Below are 18,102 nucleotides of genomic sequence, written 5' to 3' on the forward strand. Positions count from 1 at the left end.
GCAGAGACCGGCGCTGACAGGTTGCGCGGTTGTGGCCTTCCCTGGATCACTGATTTCCCGCATCCCACGGCGCGCCCCACCCAGCAGAAACCCCGCCGGCCGCGGACTCGTCTCGCACAGGCCGGGCACAGCCGTCGAGGGGCAGTACCCAGCCCTCCCTGGCTGCCCCCGTGGCCTCGATTCACTAAAGCCTCTTGGCATGTGCTTCAGGAGGATGTGATACATCCTGCTCAGTAATTGCCGGGCAAACTTAGCTGTTTTCACTTTTTTTTTAAATTTATTTATTTTATTATTATGATTATTATTTCTAATGACTTCTGGGATGGGACTGGAGACACAGCGCGACTTAACATTCTTTTCAGGTAAAACCCCATGGCAGCAAGCGTTTGCTATCTGATTGCATGTTCTTGCTTAGTATTTTATGCAATGTAACTGCAGAAATACCAACATACTCCAAACCCTCCAAACCTGGCAGGACTGAAGGAATTCCCAGGTTGCCCCAAAATTGTCTTGGGCTCTGGTATCTGAAGCTGGACTTGCAACTAGGTATCCACGAATTGATGGAGGAACCATGGCCTTTCATCCCTTGCCTTACTTGGGTTTGGATTGCTGTCTTTTGGTTATAGCTATAATTTTATTTTTGTGTTATTATGCATGGTCACACTTCCTCCTCTGAGAGTCTGGAATAAAATTTGAGAAAACATCGGGGGGAGAGAGAGAGAGAGAAAGAAGAATGCACAGCAGTCTGTAATATTCTGGAAATTAAAATAACCCTCCATTTAAATATTTTCTATTTGTAGTATCAGTGACTGCACTGAGTTACTTTTTGATGGGGCACTGAGGCTGCCCAAGACCTGGGCATTAGGGATAAGTTCATTCCCATGGGCTGAGCAGTGACTTGTCACACTGGAGTGTGCTCAGCTGCATCAAGTGGAGGATGTTAATTCACATCTCCATGGTTTAGTCTGGTGGAGTAGCATGGTATTTCTCACTGCAAATAGAGGAATAGCTACACAGAGGAAGAAAATAAGTTGCAAAAATAATACCAGTTGCATGCAAATTCAACATGTTCCACAGTAGCATATGGAAAAAGCTATAGGAAAGCAACAGCAAGCTCAACTGCAAAATATTGAGTCCCTTCTCCCTGCCCCACTGAGCTTGGCAAACTTTAGCAGGCTAGTGGAAAACAAGCAAACAAATGGCAATAGAAAAGCCCTTATAAATCAGGCTAACAGGAAAGTAAGGCTGAAGCTTCTTCTTTCTGGCAATAATTAACTTTGATGAAGGCCCCCCATCTCCCTTTTTGAAATAGCTAGCCGAGGGTTGTGGTGCCTGTGAAGAAGCATTTGCTCAGCAAGGGAGCAGCTGTCAGCTGCATGCTGGTTTCTCCTCCCTGGGAACAGGCTTTAGCACACTGTGATATGGGCAATGCTTCACAGTTATCATAAACACTTAGGATATTTGTCATGTATTGTTTGTGCCTACATGACACCTATCATTTTAAATCTGGCAGCTGAGATATCTCTCTGTGATTACAGCGGAGCTGCACTGATTTTCTGAAGTGAAGATATGGCTAAGAAACTGACTTTCCTCCTAGTAAATCCTTAAGAATTAAAACTAAAATATTCCTGAATTTTTTGTTGCTTAGTAGAAGCTCTTGTGGTTGTCTGAAGGTCATCCCTGTGTCAAAAATGGGTTGCTCAGGGAAGCCACATCACACTGAGACAGGTGGAGCTCTAATGAATACCTTCAGTTTTCACCAGACAGAAAGGTCTTCACTGCAACTAACAGCACTGCCAGCAGTACTGCAGGAAAAATCCTTATCTGATTAAGTAATTGATGTTGTCATAAAAAAAAAAGCATTAGCAGAAAGAGCCCAAACTGCAATTGCATGAGCAGCCTTAACCCTCAAATGCCTGAACTCTCTGAATGCCACATTTCTCAGCTTGCACGTGCTTATAATGCCCCTCTCAGAGGAGACACAAACAAGCAATTTGAGTACCACAGGTTGGAAGTCCTCTGGCAGCAGGAGTCCTCTTGCTTTTGCTGAATTAGAGATGTGAGCATTTCCACCACTTCTTGCACCATTGCCTCCTGCCTCAGGGGAACCTAGCAGTCAAATTCTTTGGATGGTTAATTGCTCTAGTTCGGGCAATTCTGTGGTGCTAGCACTCAGCCTGTGGGTGTCTTCCCAGAACTGGAGACCAGACTTATCCCCATCTTATCCTTGAGGCTCACTGTGCCTTCTTTCTTGGCTGTTTTTGTCATTCACAGTACACCTTTAACCTGGAGGCTCATGCTTTTTGGAGCCTTTGGACTAGAAATTAAAGTTTCAATAAGTCTCAGTTTATATAAAAGACATTCAGAAAAAAAATCATAGTTCTCCTGGTCATTTCCATCCAATCAACATGTACTGAAAAATTAGTATGTATCCATCAGTGCTGACTGAGAAAACAACTCCTGAGACAGCAGTTTTCTTATAGTAAATCTGTAGTAACCTGAACCAGAGTTTGTAATTCATATGCAGTTTTCTCAACTCTTACAACACTCTTGTTCAATGTGGGGAATATATCTACTCTACAAGTCATTTATCTTGGGCTCTCCTTTATTAAACAACAATAAATTGAGAAATTGTTGAATCATAAGTTTTCATTAGTAGTCATTTATCCTGTGCTCTAGTTAACCATCTGGGACTCTACAGAAGCATGCTTGTGGTGTTAGTTACTCAGACTAAGACATGGGAGAAAAAATTGTTGGAATTTCTTGCAAGCAGAGCTTTTTCACAGCATACAAAACAGAATGATGATGGGAAATATGTCAAATGCCAATAGACGAAGCACATTTCCTATGAGAAAAGTGAAAACTAAGTGACTGCCTTAGAAAAACCAAAGCATTACAAAGGAAACAGATGTGTGCTATTTCTGAAAGCAGCTCACTAAAGAGATGAGTGAGCTTTTTGAAGGCATGGTATTGCTTCAGATCTTCTGGAGAAAGGCAAGAAAATATGAACTCTAAATATGCTATCATCCAAATAAAAACTGCATTAGATCCGTAGATCATCTGTTGCTCAGCACTGGTGAATTTTTCATTTTCTGCTGTCACTGAGTTATGTATCTGGTCTTGCTTCAAGTATCTGGTCTTGCTTCAAGAGTGATTGTGCCATTACTGCCCACAACAGCACTCTTTCTGTAAAATTAATCTAATGTAGGAAAAAACAATGTCTCCAAGCTCTTTTGCACAAGCATAACATACACCAATCTAAAGACTAAGTCCAGAACTAAATCAGCATGAATTTTGCTTCAGTAAGCACTATGGATCCTTTCCAAGGTATATTAAAACTGAAGTTTTGTTAGTTTGTTTGTTTGGGTGTTTATATGTGTGTGTGTTGGTTTCCATCAGGTAGTTTATAACTTTTCTCCCAATACTGCATTTTTTTAACCTTCTGGCACTCTTTGCTACCTCAGCTGGAATGCAGTTCTGGGAGGTGTATCTACCCTGAAAACCAGATCTACCAGATGGTGGCACAACCTGCACCAGGATGCTCTAGAGCAAAATGTTACACTTTTTTTTAACAAGTCCTCATTACAAAGAGGTTATTTATAGTGTTATTCTAATAAGGAGCCAAAGCAGAGCAGCCTTTTATTAGAACTCGCAATGAAGGGCATTACACTGAGGCCTCCCTGTGCATAAATATCAGATACTTACTGTGCAAAAGTTGGCCTGGAGAGCAGAAAAATCCAGTTTGTATTAGCAAAGAGTTCATTTGGGTAGGAAAGTTTTAAAGAGTTTAAGCAGCATTAATTCAATTAATTTTACATGTGACAATGTCATTTTATTCTAATTATTCAAGAATTCAGAAATGGGGAGGGGGTGAAGAGAAACTGTTTTCTCCTGAGACTTCATCTGAAGAATTAAAATAAAAGTGCTGTAAGTTTGACTGTTGGAAAATAACCTTTTAAAACAGCCTTTCCCCAGGCCAAATACAGATATCACTGAGTCAAAATAATAATAATAATAATAATAATAATAATAATAATAATAATAGTAGTAGTAGTAGTAGTAGTAATAATATATTTTCTAGGTGAATATAAGTAAGTGGGTGAGAGAAAGCAGCAGAGGAGCTCCTTTTGGCTCAGTGCTCTGCAGTGAAGGTGCTTTCTATATGTCCCGGCATCTTCAGCCAGGGGATCTGAGGGACATAGGTCTTGGCCCCTCCTGGGCACAGGCTCCTGGGGGGTATGCTTTGTTTCAAGCAACCCATGAATAAATTCCGGGATTAGAGCTGTTTTCTCTGGCTCTTGGAGTCGTTGGAGTGCGGTTGAAGATCAGTCCCCAGGTTCTGGGAACATGCTCCAAGTCTGGCTTAGGGATGTAGCATCCCGGTCACCCGCTGCTGCTTCTGGTGCTGCTGGCCCCCTGCCCAAACACACCCAGCTCTCTCTACCCTGATTTTTGGGCTTGTGCTGCAGGACAGGTGCCTTCTCTCTCTCTGCCCCCGCAAATGCAATAACGCGTTGCGTTCCAGCCGCAAGCGCAGCTTCGGCGTGGTTTGGAGGAAAGAGGGAAGGAGGCGCAGACGAGAGAGAAGAAATGGAGGGGGCAGAGGAGAGTGTCGGCAGGATTCAGCCGGTTTGGGCTGGGGACGGTGCGGTGGCAGAGAAGGCACCCCTGTCCCCGTGCCGGAGCATCGCCCCGGAGCCGCCGGTGCCGGGGCTGGCAGTGGCACCCGCCCGCCGCCGAGCGGCACCAGGGCACCGAGGGACGCCGGGGCCCGGAAAACGAAAAACACACCCCCATCAACGAGGCGAGACGGGAAAGCGGTCTTTTCCCTCTCTGCCCGCAGCAGGGGACGGGGGAACGCTGACGGGGAGCCCCTCAGAGCCAGCCCGGGGAGCCCGAGGCAGCCGGGATCATCCCTGCTGATCATGGCGAGCAAGGCGCGCACGCAAATGACTGGTAAACTAGTGGGACGGCAAGTGAGGCTTCTCCGTTCTTAAGCAGTAGCAAGGAAAAGGTTTCTGGAGCGGTAGGGTGAGTTACACAGCGTGGAAGGAAAATTCCAGCCCAAATTCCAGCTTTTGTCTCAAGCTTCCCTCCTTGCATATCACTATCTACCAGGCATGTCCGTAGATGGCGGAGTCAGTCTGGTGCACAAGCGTCTTCACTGACTTTAAGAAAAAAAATCTGTTCTTTTGTTCACATAAAAACTGGGGAAAATTAGTTATAATGAAGGCTTTGGGTACCAAAGAAGTCCACACTAATGGAGCAGCGCTATACCTCTCAAAAACCTCACTGCAGGCTTTGGTAGGATCCACAAGGTGCATAGTACTCTTTGAACCATGGATGCAGGGACCAACTAAACAAAAACCAAGTTTCTCTGATGTAGAAAAGATCCCATGCATCTGCTAGTGGTTTAAGAACAAACAGCCTTGGAGAGTCTGGATATATTGTTTTGATATTGCTTGTAAGCTCTGTTAAAGAGGGACATTTTTAATATTGTCATTTATGTAAGTTGCTACTAATATTTAAATTAGCAAAGTCAGGTTTACTCCTCACAAAATCAACGAACTGAGAGTTCAGCATGGCTTATTTATTCAGACATTCTAGAATACAGGAATGCTGATGAAACAACGTTATTGAACAGAGCAAAACATTTTGCAAAAGACAAGATTAAGAAACACTTATACCATTTAGTGTGGGAATAAAACCATCATATTTGAGGTGAATTTGGGGATCTCTAGCCAGTCTTACACCTCTTTTTTCTATTAACTGAAAAAATTGGAGCACTGATAAATGGTTGGGACTTTCTAGTTAATATCTTCATGTGACCCAAGCCGTAAAGAATACTGAACTCATTTTCTTGTTTCTACTGTGCAGGTATGTAATATATCCTAGGGTTAATTCAGTGGTTTACATACAGATGTTTACAAGGATAAAACTAATTAAAAATAAGTATTTAACTGGCTTATCTTCATTTGGCATTCAATATGTGCCTGGAGGAAAGGTTTCCAAGAGCCCATGCTGTGCAGTAGCCCCTTCCCTTACACTTCAAAAAAATGAGAGCATGTTATGAATTCTGAAGCCATTTCAGTATGCCATTAAGCTGATGCTTATGAGTTTTGTTCTGATGCTGTTGCTATGCCAATTTGAGACAGGAAAACAGTCTCCAAGCATTTACTGAAAACATTGCTCATCAATTGGAAAAAAAGAAAACGGGGAAAAAATCCAGACATCAATCTGGTACTTGCAGAGAAACACAAGCTCCCCTGTTCTGGCAGCCGGTTCTCCCACATGTACACAGAGCCCTCTCCCTGCCATTGTGAAATAGTCACATATGTCAGCCACCCAAAAATGTAGCAGTGAAGAGCAAAAGAGCACCAAACAGAGGCTTTCTTGCCACTCCTCACAGGCAGTCAATGTTGCTGAGTTGACACCCAACAGTTTTACCAAGCTCGAGCCACACTGGGGCAACAACATTTTTCTCTGTAAGAGCTGATGAGCATAAACCTGAACCCAGACATAGAAAGAGCAGTTAAACATTATTTACTGTGTGATACAGACAGTTTAAATCTGCCCTCTGAGCATCCTTTTGGACCATAAGAAATTGGTTTTTCCACTCCCTCAGGCCTTTTGTGCCCTGGCCACATGCTGAAGGAAGAAATTGCAGGTGGATAGAGTGTGCAATAGGCTGAGGAGGTGAGATGATTTCACTGTGCAGGCTCCAGGCAAAATGCTAACTGTCAGGCAGGACTGGACGCTGCTCTAGTCCCAGCTCTGGGCATCCCTCAAAGATAGAGTTAATGGTGTGTGGCACTAGGGACTGCAAAACAGCACAGCTTTTTCCATCCATGGTAAGCCATGCTGCTTCTCATGAAATGTCTCAGCATTTAGTTGGAGTATATTTAGAAACATTCACATTTGCTAAAACAACACAAAGAGAAAACCTCAAACTCATCAGAACTCTCATTCGTTGTGAAGTATTAATATACTTTTACCCAATGTAAAAGTCAAGAACAAGGCTTTGATTTTCTAATCTTTTTTGGGAATCAGAGTTCTTTGTTTCTACAACTTTGTTCAAAAGTACAATTTTGTACTCATGACATCATACCATTGCTTATTGTATTCATATTTTGTGTGCCAAAAAGAGTTTAACAGCATCAGAAGAGGTAATTTGGATACTTTGCTTAGTGTTTCTCCATGGGAAAGTTTTACTTTTGGTTCTCAGTTTGAAGGAAGTTCTCAAAACACAAGAAGGCCTTGCTTCTGACCAGTTGCTCTCTGAAGATCAGTCCATGTTAAGTTGAGGTTGCTGCAGGCACCCCAGCCCCTCCACCCCTCTGCCTGCCCTCGCAGGATGACTCAAGCTCTAATGACACAGTCACACATGGGTTTTTCCACAGCACCTGTCCCGTTTGACAGCCTGCAATGAATGAAAGGGTTGAGCAATGTTTATTTTTATCTTCTCTTTTCTATTTGAGCTCTGCTTTGGGGACAACTGTCAAAAGCATATTTAACCACTCACTTTTAAAGACTTGCACGCATCCTTCCAGTTGCATCCCCGTGCTTATAAATTTGACCTTCAGAACTACAACTAAGTCACAATTGCTGAGGAAAAGACTATTTTACTTTATTTTTCTGATTGAAGAAAAAACCCAGCAGCATTTTGCATTTCTCATAAGGGAACATTTCATCTTTGGGGGGAAAACTGAGATCTTCCAGCTCTTCCACAGCACTGTAGTTTTCATAGAGTCATTCTGCCCCATTCCACACAGGAATGCTATTACAGGTATTGCATGTAAAACGTTTAGCAAAGCAGCTGGCCCTGGGACTGAGAGATGCTCACACAGACAATGCAAGCTGTGTCAGCAAGCACTAGCTTAACAACCATGTAGGCACAACTGCAAAAATAAATATTTCTTGTTCTTCCTTGATCCTTGTTTAAACAATTGATGCTCACATCACTTTCCTTTTTCTTCAGTGGTTGTCCTCTATCATCAGGAGTCTCATTTCCTTGTGCTGTCTTCCTTCTATCTGTTCCCATACTGTCAGGGTTTGACAGGTACCTGACCCAAGAAGGGGCTGGCAGAGAGCCTGAACAGATACAAACCCTCAGCCCCTTCTTTTACCCCAAACTTTCCTCTTCAGTCCTGGCTGTTCTTCCCCTAGAAACCCACCCACTTCCACTGAACATTTGCAGACAGAAAAACTTCCTCTGTGTGTGCACAGCCACGACAGGCAGCAGCACACATCTGCCAGCTCCAGCTCATCAGGTGTGCTTGGCTAGCAGAAATAGCAAAATGCATGCCCTGCCAGTGTAAGAAACCTGCAGTGAAACCTTTGATGCTTGCACGAGCAAGAACATGAGCATTTTGATTCATTCATGAAGGGTTTTCTCTTCTCCACTTACATGAGGAAGAAATAGGATGGCCATTCAGGGGCTGTGCAGGGGACCAAACTTTGGCTTTGTGTGCCCTGGAACTGTGGTTCCCATGCGCTTACATCAGTCCCTTTTTACAGATTGGTTCCTACAACCCCCATGAGCGGGCAGTAGTGGGGTGATTGCTCACAGGGGACTGTATCATTCCTTATCCATGACCAGAGTCATGGCTTTCCCTGGCATTGCTTTTCCCTGGCTTTTCCTAACTCATGCAAGCACCTGCAGTCCCTATTTGTACAGCTGTGTATCCTTCAGGGGAGCTGCTCACCTAACCTGACCTTGTCAGATGCCTGCACTGTGCTGCAGGTGAGTGAAAGGAAGGAGTTTCTGGATGCAGCCATGTACACTGGCTCCAGCTGCACTGCACACTGCTCTGCTTTCAGCGTGTGGCAAAAGAAAGCAGAAAGTGAAGACAACATTTACAGTAGTTATCAGTGGGAAAGAGAGTGGGAGGCTTTATAGAAAAATCTCTTCTCCAGATATTATTCACGTTCACATCCAAGCGTGGTTTTTCAGGGACCTGCCCATCTTGCCTTCCTTTCCCCTCCCACGGATTTCTGCTCAGTAGGTACCACAGTAGTCTTTAACTGAGACCTCTGGTCATTAGCTATCAGTGCTTACTGTCACAGGAGGCTCACAGGTGAGATCAAGGCTTCATTTTTCCAAGTGATGGAGGATCCATAAAGGTGTTGCAGGTCCCTGCTGTAGGGCTGGCCCTGAAATGAGGCAGCAGGTCACAGGGAGCTTTGAAATACCAGCTCCAGCTGCTACCTCAAGGTTCAGCTTAACCAGCCCAGCTCCCCAGAGAGTGACATTACCAAGATCTCTTGGTGAGCTGACTCCACAGGCTGGAAGGGAAGAATAGTATTTCAAATGAGTGGACTGGCAGAGTTCAAAGGGATAATAAGCATTTAAATTCAACATGAAAGACATCTTCCTCAGCAGAGCTTTAGGATGGAATGTAGCCAGGCAGATAAGCTATTTAAAAGCCCCTTTAATCAAGACTATTAACATGGAGATTTTTGTCATAATTAAAAACATCCCCCTATTCAATCACCTTAAAGGGAAAGTGATACAAAATGTAATTTATTTTTCTATTTGAATCCCCTATAAAAGAACAGCAAAAACATTTTTCCTTGCAGGGAACCACAATGTAATTAAAATTATCTTTGAGAGAAGATTCATTCATGCTCATATTTTAGCTCGCAGTGAACTGTTGCATTTGTATTTTAACAAAAAAAAGGTAGAAAGCCTACATTTTTACTTCCCGAGGGTTTAATTTTCTGACCATAAGCAATAGTGAGGTAACTTAAAGGAAATGTTTTCTTCTCACATATTTCCTGATATCTCAGAAGATGCTGTAGAAAACAATGTCAGCTCATGCAGAAAATGCACTGTCTTTTTTGTTGTTTTTTTTTTTTGGGGGGGTGGTTTTTTTTGTGCATTTGGAAGTAAACTACATTAAAAGAAGCCTACCTACCTTGCAGAAGGCAAAGCAGCAAAGCAGACAAAATAGTACCATGTACTTGTATTCAGCTAAGCTTGTGAGTACCAGAAAGGGAGGATGACACTTCAGGAGATACAGAGTGCTACCAGTTCACCTCTCTCCTTTCCTAATTTAGGAGCTCTAAGTCCTGCCTGCTGTGGGAATCCCCTCTTCCCTCTAAAACAGCTGTTGACTATTTAGCTAACAATGATGAAGAATAGAAGAAAAAAATTAACAGGACCAGAGAAACTTTCTCAAAGCAGCCACAGCAGGGATGCTTCAGCAGAAACATGGCATCTGAATGGGAACAGGCAGTCCTGAGCAGGACAAGGGCTGCTGTTCACTTTGTTTTCAGGCAGATTCACAGACCTGAATGGGAACAGAGGAAGAGCAGCAGACGGGACATGTGTGAAACCTTGAGCCTCCCCCGCAGTGCTGAGGCAGCTAGCTAAGAACCTAATCCTGGGCAGGGAAAGTATCACCATCTGACTGAGTGTGCCAGTGTGAAGCAGCATTTCTCACAAGCTGAGAAGCTGTTCAGCGGTACAGCTGTGGGGACTCTGAGGATGTCTCCTGTTGATTTTACTAGACCCAAGGATGTTGCAGAGTCCTTTGCTTGTCATGCTCCTATTGCTTTGCATTCCTCAGGTTTTCAGAAAAGTCTTTGCTGCAAATCCTTCTTCATTTCAAACTGATACTGACTGAACTGGAAGATCCAGAAGGAGCATATATCACAGCATATCATATACATCAGCTCAGTGTTACCTCTGGTTTATAGCACAGCTGTGTGCTAACACAGATCCCTTGTTTTGTCCCTGGAACTTGGCTGGCCAGCTTCTGCAAAAAGCCTTTTGTTGGACTGCAAATCCTGAAAATAAATTTGAAAATGCCAGTGTTCTTCCTGAAGTCTTGAGCAGTGCCATTTTAAAGTGCATCTTACCCTCTCATGGTGTTGAAAGTGATCAAGTGTCTCCTTACCTGAATTGAAAATGCTGAAGCAGCTGCATAACCAAGCATCTGCTTGATAAGGTGGGACATCTCTGTGCAAGCACCCATCTGTACAGCCCTGGTGCAAGTGCTCTGTCTGAGCCAGAGAACATATGCTGAATGGAAAATACCAAATGAGGCTGCTGCCTGACAGGCCTCTTCAAAGATCAAGATCACCCTTCACTAAAAATATTAGATATGTGTATTTTGTCCTGTAGATCTGTATGGATTCAGAGCAGCATCTACCTTTTTACAAGTAAGGAGCATCACCATAGCTATTTATAATAGAAACTTCATATCAGCTTTTCCAAGCAGGTCTAAATCACAGGCATCCTCTTGCTTTCCTTGGCAGCTCAATCCTCTACCTTCACCCTTCAGAATCTTGATGAAATATGCTAATTTCCTCCAGGCTCTATCTGTTCCTGTTCCCTAGAAGGTGTCTGTGCAGGCCGCAAGCTGAACAGAGCTGTGCCAGCTTATGGCAGCGGGCATCAGCTGTGGTAAGACTTGCTCACCAAGCCCTGGGCACTACCATGTTCTGCCTCGTGCATTCCAGGCAGCCTTTCCTTGGGCGTACATGTCTGGAGGAACAGAAAAGGCAGGATCCACCTGAGGTGCTTGGATGGTTCCAAGGCATTAAATCTATTTAGTCACTGCTTGAAACTAAATCTATTTGAGGGCTGTTTGATGACTTTAGTTAATTAAAAGGCTCTTATTTAATGCTGGTTACTCTTACATTTTGTGAAAAAAGAGAGATTATATCCAATATCGTCTCTTTGGATAAGAAGAATTAGCTGCTTTTGCTGATATAATCTCCTCATAGTAAGTAACCAAGAAAGATTCATTATTGTCTCTTGAACCTAAAGAAATGTCAAAGGTATTAAAACATTGACATTTCGTTGCAGTGAGATCTGTGAGATAAACCAGTAAGCTGCCTGAAGGCAAGATCTGAAATTACTCATCTGATTCTGTTGCTGTGATATGTATGGCATTGTGGCATAAAATTGCTGTGAGTCACCCCCTCCCCTGTCAAGGTTCACACAAATGGCTGTGCACCATTTATCATGGTTATAATGGACTCAAAAGGAACAGAACTAGAAACCGAGAGCTGTTTGTGGTGCTGATTCTCAAAGCAAACTATGAGCTTGTTAGAATCTGTACACTTTTTTACCATTGCCAAATGAAATGCTGCACATGACCTTATCAGGCGATGCTGAGAAAAAAAACTGTATTAAATAATTTGGGTTCAGCCAGCTGGTACTCAGAATCATCTAAATGCCCTAAAAAAAAGCTTATTTCTCCTAAATTAATCTCTTTTCTTCCACCTATCTTTCCTGGTTCCATTTTTATCTTATTACAGTCCTTTGAAAAGACAACATGAAAAAATCCTTGCCTGGTGAAAAGATCTGTCCTGTCTGGGTGTCCAAGATACCAATTCTTCTTGCTCATCTTCTGGGGACTGTGTCTACTGTCCAGCTGTAGCTCTGTCCTTCAGCCTTGTGCTGGTGCCTTTGAGCTTCCCATGGCCCATATTCCTGAACTTGCTTGAGTTAAACCATACAGAGGCAGGCAGTTGTCATCCAGTGTGTATCAGCAGCCTCAGTTTCTCCCTTTGCTGGCCAGGACAGACTGCAGGATGCCCTCAGCTTGTTCCACCTTCCTGCAGGACGCCTGGAACTGTCACAGATCACAGTGGGACAGCCATTCCCCCAGCTCATTTCTTCCCTTTCTCTCAGTATATGTTTTAGAGGCAATAAATACTTCTGGCCTTTCACAAAACAGGAGGAATGAGTTTTTTTGACAGTTTGAAAAAAGCACGTTAAGGTTTTTTTTTTTGCTTTTCTTTGTAATAGAAGGTGGTAAGAAATGAGCTGTAGCACTACAGCAATGAGCATCAGCCAACATTCTTTCTCCACTAACCTATGGCCTGGCTGGCACATAAACCAGTGCTAAAGCAGAGAGGCCTTGGTGTCATTAAAAACCACATTTTCTCAAACACCACTTTTGAATTAAAATGGATTTTAACATCAAAAATCCCATCACCACCATCACTTCAGCCTTCACAGAGTAAGGCTACTACTCAAGCTATAGCAAGGCCTTCCTGCCTTCTCACTAACTCTGTTCTGGATCTTGTTGTTTAGCCTGGAGAAAAGATAACTGACAGGGAACCTCATTAATGGCTGTGAGTATCTAAAGGGAGGGTGCCAAGAGGATGGATCCAGGCTCTTCCTGGTGGTGCAAAGCAATAGGACAAGAGGCAATGGGCAGAAACTGATGCACAGGAAGTTCCCTCTAAACATGAGGAAGAAATTCTTTGCTGTGCAGGTGACCATGCACTGAAAGAGGTTGTCCAGAAAGGCTGTGGAGTCTCCCTCATTATTCAAGATTTGCCAGCCCTCAGGTCTTTTTTTCTAAGGAGAAGTGAGAACTCTGTCAGTTTTGAGTGGTGGGGTTTCTTCAGAGTGGCAGCAATGCTTTATTCCTCTCAGACCCTGAACAAGCTCAATGTATCTTGTGCCCACAGCAGAGGGACTCACATCAATCTCCATGCCCTTGGAACATTTCAGCTGAGATAGCTCAGCCCCCAGAGACAGTAGGTTCCTATGCAGTTACCCATGCTACCAACAGTTTGTGTTTATTTTAGAGTGTTTCCAGTGGTGAGCCCCCTTCCTGCCTCCCAAGAGCCCAAAGGAAAGGAAAGCCCACTCAGAAGGGCTGCCCTTGCTGTGGGGTTCTGCTTGGCTGCTGCTGAGGGTTTCATTTTAACTCTTATTGCCACTCATAAATGCTCAATTTTAGTGGCTCGAGTCTCCTTAAGACATTTCAAGGCAGCTCTCAACCACCCGGCACTCAACCATTCCCCACTGTTCCCTTGCTGGAAAGCAGACAGAGCTGCTGTGCTATAGCTCCTGCTCCAAGGAGGAAAGAAAGGGAATGAGAGCAGCTGGATCACCCCAGTCTCCACAGGCCAGGAGCCACAGATACATTTTCACGTGGCTCACGTCTGCATGGGAAGAACCCACAGATTCAGTCTGGGAAGTACATCCCATACTCAAACTTCTCTCCATGTCTCCTCTTCCTCACCCGAGGAAGATCCAACTTTGATCTTGATTATCTATTTTATGCTCAAAAAAGATCCCAGACTATCCTTAAAAGCTTCTCAAGATGGATCCAGATCCAGATGCAGCCTACAGGCAGCCTCAAATCTAGAAGAGCCATAACTCACAGTGGACCCAGGCTGGTACTTGCTGTTATTATAGTACAAGAGCTCTATTGTCATTACATTGCAAGAGCTTTGTACCTCCTTGATGTTTCTGGTAGGCAGCTCCCCTAGGCACTGACACTTCCTTATCCTCACAAAAGCCAACTAACTCCAATTACCCTCAACCAACCAAATCACTCTTTTATAACACTCTTCTTATTGGCTACAGCTGTGGCCTTTTAAAATCAGGCCTGTTCCTAATCTTTAATAATTAACTCAGCTGCAACTCTTTAGGGGGTAAGACTACTTTCTATACTACCTTTATTTACTTATGTTCTATCCCCCTACAGGTACTGGCACCTGAGACACAGATGTAACCAGGAGAGTGACACCACCAAATGAAAACAGCAGCTCCATCACAGCTTCCAGTCCTTTTCTGCCTTTCTGCAGCCCTGTCTGCCTTCAGAGTGCAGAGAACAGGGCACACACCCCCATAACACACCCCAGCAAAAGGTCAAAGTGAAAACAATCTCTTTTGGGCTTTAGCTGCTTTTGGCTCTTCCTTCTCCTGAAGCCTGGTCCCTGCAGACACCTAACTCCCCCAGCCATCCCTCCATCCCTAGGCCTGTCAGCAGCACTGGACCCCTTTTGTTTTCTAGCTGAGCTGTCCGCTCCCATGGTGCCTGACAAACCTCTTCCCCAGGATTTCTGCCCCACATCCTGTTCACCCTGCCACAGGGCATGGGCTCTGTGCACTCCTTGAGCCACTGCCAGCCAAATGGGCAGAGCTCAGCCCTGAGGATTTGTCAAACCCTGACATGGCAGGCACAGAGAGGAAAATAACTCCGCTATCTTTTTCGGAGCAGGCTGCAGCTTCGTGCCTTCGTTATGTATTACTCTTGTCATCAGGCAAAAAGCATGCAGGAAAACAGCCAAGCCTGGCTTATCAAATGTGCCTGGTAAGAATATCTTGTGGTTTAAAGCCTTGGCACAGCACACAGCACAGGCAAGTGCTTCTGCTGCAACTGTTTGAATTTTCCTGGCTATTTTGGAGGGAGGCCATGGGGACCAGTCTCTCCCTGAAGTTGGTCATGTGTGAGTGTCTTGCTGAGCCAAGGCCAAAATTTCCCTAGAAGAAAAAGGCAGAGCTTGTATAAGCATGAAAATCAACAACAACAGCAAAATCTTTGCTCTCATTTCTATAAGGCATGGAAATGAGGAACAAATCTACAGTAAATTAGCTAGAGACGAACATTTGGATTCAGATTTCATTAACATGCACATCTGGTTAAAGTGAGGTGTGATTTATTGCAAGCTCTAAGGAGATGTATAGGCCTCTATTAAGCGATTAGGGAGAGGTGTCTTCCTCCTCCTCCAATCACTTTGTTTCCTGTTTTAATTTCATAATAGCCAGTTTGAAATTTCCACAAACACTAATGGGATCTGTTTTCCCTCATGAGAGTTCACTCCTTCTCCTTTGATAATAATCAAAGCCTTTAGCAGGAGGGTGTTGGCACATCCCTGGACACAGTCTGCCTGGATGGACTCGGCAGGGCTGCAAAGGGCAAGTTTGCCCTGATGGGGAAGATTTTCTTTTCCCAGAAAGACAGCACAGCATTTATAAAAAGTCACTCTTCCATATTAATGGAATGGCTTGCACTAGGTGGGTGCATGGCTAAGCTGAGCACCAGGCACCTGATGGTGACATTAAGCACCTGAGGGTGGGGGTGGCAGTGCCAGCCATGGGATGCTCTGGGGAGCTGCAGGTGTTGTGATTTTTCAACCACCCCCAAGAAGCCCTGTTCTCCTGTCCCATTCTTTCTAGGCTGCTGGAGTTCTCATCCAGCCCATGAGCCACACACAGATTTTATGCCCCCAGACTGCAGGATGCTACTACCTTCCTAGGCCGATGGCTTGAGTAGTCCAATCCATTGCTGCATCCCTAAATAATGTGCTTTTAAAACCTGATATTGTAAAAATTTTCCCAAAAGGCAGTCTCTATTCTCTCAGGGGAAAACTGATGGAGTAAGATTTATGTCCCTTCTCAGATGCCCAAGGGTAGGAAAGGTAAAGGACTCCAAATAACCCCCATGTATATCATTGTTTACTCCTAGCAAGAGTTCAGCTGGCAGTGTTAGGTGTGTGAGGGAGAAATCAAGCAGCCGTGGGTTTCATGTGGCAGCTAGAGCTGAATGTACTCAGTTACTGCTCAAGCCCACACAGTAAGGCTGTGGAAGAGATACATGCATAATTCATATACTTTTAATTAAATGGTAACATCTTTCAATATACTGAATTTACTGCAATTACATTTAGTGCAATTACATTTATCTCTTCGCACCTTTTGACCTACTGAAGCATCTGGTTGTTTTTTTTTTTCCTTTTAGTTATGGTATGAGCATAAACAACATTAAGTGGGCTTTAGGACTAGGTGTGGCAAAGGAGGCCTGGAGCTGTTCCAGGCTGTCCCCACTGGAGAGACCAGTGCCAGAACAGGGATGCCCAAGGGCCACTGAGGGAGATGGAAGCTGCCCTGAGCTGAGCCACAGCTGCAGGGAACAAGTCCTGCATGTCCTAAAGCCCCGGCTTGGGGGTTGGCTACGATGTTCTTGGAAGTGTTTTCAAGCAAGCAAGGCTTTCCTGCAGGAGCTTTGCTCAAGCAGAGACCACAGTGGGAGCAGCGGTTTGGGCAGAGGTGGCCCTTGGACACCAACTGAGACACCAAGGGCTGCACAAAGATTTTGTTCAGGGGAAGTGTGTCCCTAGGAAGTGGAGCCTGGCCCTTTTGCCATAGAATTTGTAGGCAATGCACAGAGCTAGGAGATGTGTCCCCGCTTAGGAGCAGGCTGCTGAGAACCACCAGGGCACGTTCTGCTCAGCCCAACTCATTGCTCGGCTCCCCCCAGTCTGGGATGGGATCTGGTGGGTGCAGTGCAGGGTCAGTCTGGATCTGCTGGGCTGGGCAGGCCACAGCACAGCTGTGCTGGGCACCACTCACGTGTGGGAAGATGTTTCAAGGCACCAGGGATGGGCCACAGGACTGGCAGTGCAGGGATTCAAGTCACTGCACTAATCTGGTTTTTCCAGAGAGGGAACATAAATCATCTTGCTGGGGAAAAATGGGAGATAGCAATCCCACAAGGGTAGAATGAGGGTGAAGAAAGGAGACCCCTCCCTCTTCTACCACATCTCCTATTTCTTTACAGTACTTCAAAGTTTAGCACAGCAATATGGAGCAGCATAGCCAAAGACCTCAGTGGTAGGAAGGGATAAAAGGGTGGTCACTGCTACCATGTAGGATTATTGTGAGGACAGAGAGGCTGCAAAAGTACCCTGTCTGAAGCAAGAAGAAAGAAAGGAGAGAAGAAGGGAGGAAGCGTGGAAGGAAGGGAAGGGAAGGGAAGGGAAGGGAAGGGAAGGGAAGGGAAGGGAAGGGAAGGGAAGGGAAGGGAAGGGAAGGGAAGGGAAGGGAAGGGAAGGGAAGGGAAGGGAAGGGAAGGGAAGGGAAGGGAAGGGAAGGGAAGGGAAGGGAAGGGAAGGGAAGGGAAGGGAAGGGAAGGGAAGGGAAGGGAAGGGAAGGGAAGGGAAGGGAAGGGAAGGGAAGGGAAGGGAAGGGAAGGGAAGGGAAGGGAAGGGAAGGGAAGGGAAGGGAAGGGAAGGGAAGGGAAGGGAAGGGAAGGGAAGGGAAGGGAGGAAGGGAAGGGAAGAAGGGAGGAAGGGAGGAAGGGAGGAAGGGAGGAAGGGAGGAAGGAAGGAAGGAAGGAAGGAAGGAAGGAAGGAAGGAAGGAAGGAAGGAAGGAAGGAAGGAAGGAAGGAAGGAAGGAAGGAAGGAAGGAAGGAAGGAAGGAAGGAAGGAAGGAAGGAAGGAAGGAAGGAAGGAAGGAAGGAAGGAAGGAAGGAAGGAAGGAAGGAGGGAAGGAGGGAAGGAGGGAAGGAGGGAAGGAGGGAAGGAGGGAAGGAGGGAAGGAGGGAAGGAGGGAAGGAGGGAAG

This window comes from Ammospiza nelsoni, chromosome 1 (genome assembly GCF_027579445.1).
Source record: "Ammospiza nelsoni isolate bAmmNel1 chromosome 1, bAmmNel1.pri, whole genome shotgun sequence".
Taxonomy (NCBI): domain Eukaryota; kingdom Metazoa; phylum Chordata; class Aves; order Passeriformes; family Passerellidae; genus Ammospiza; species Ammospiza nelsoni.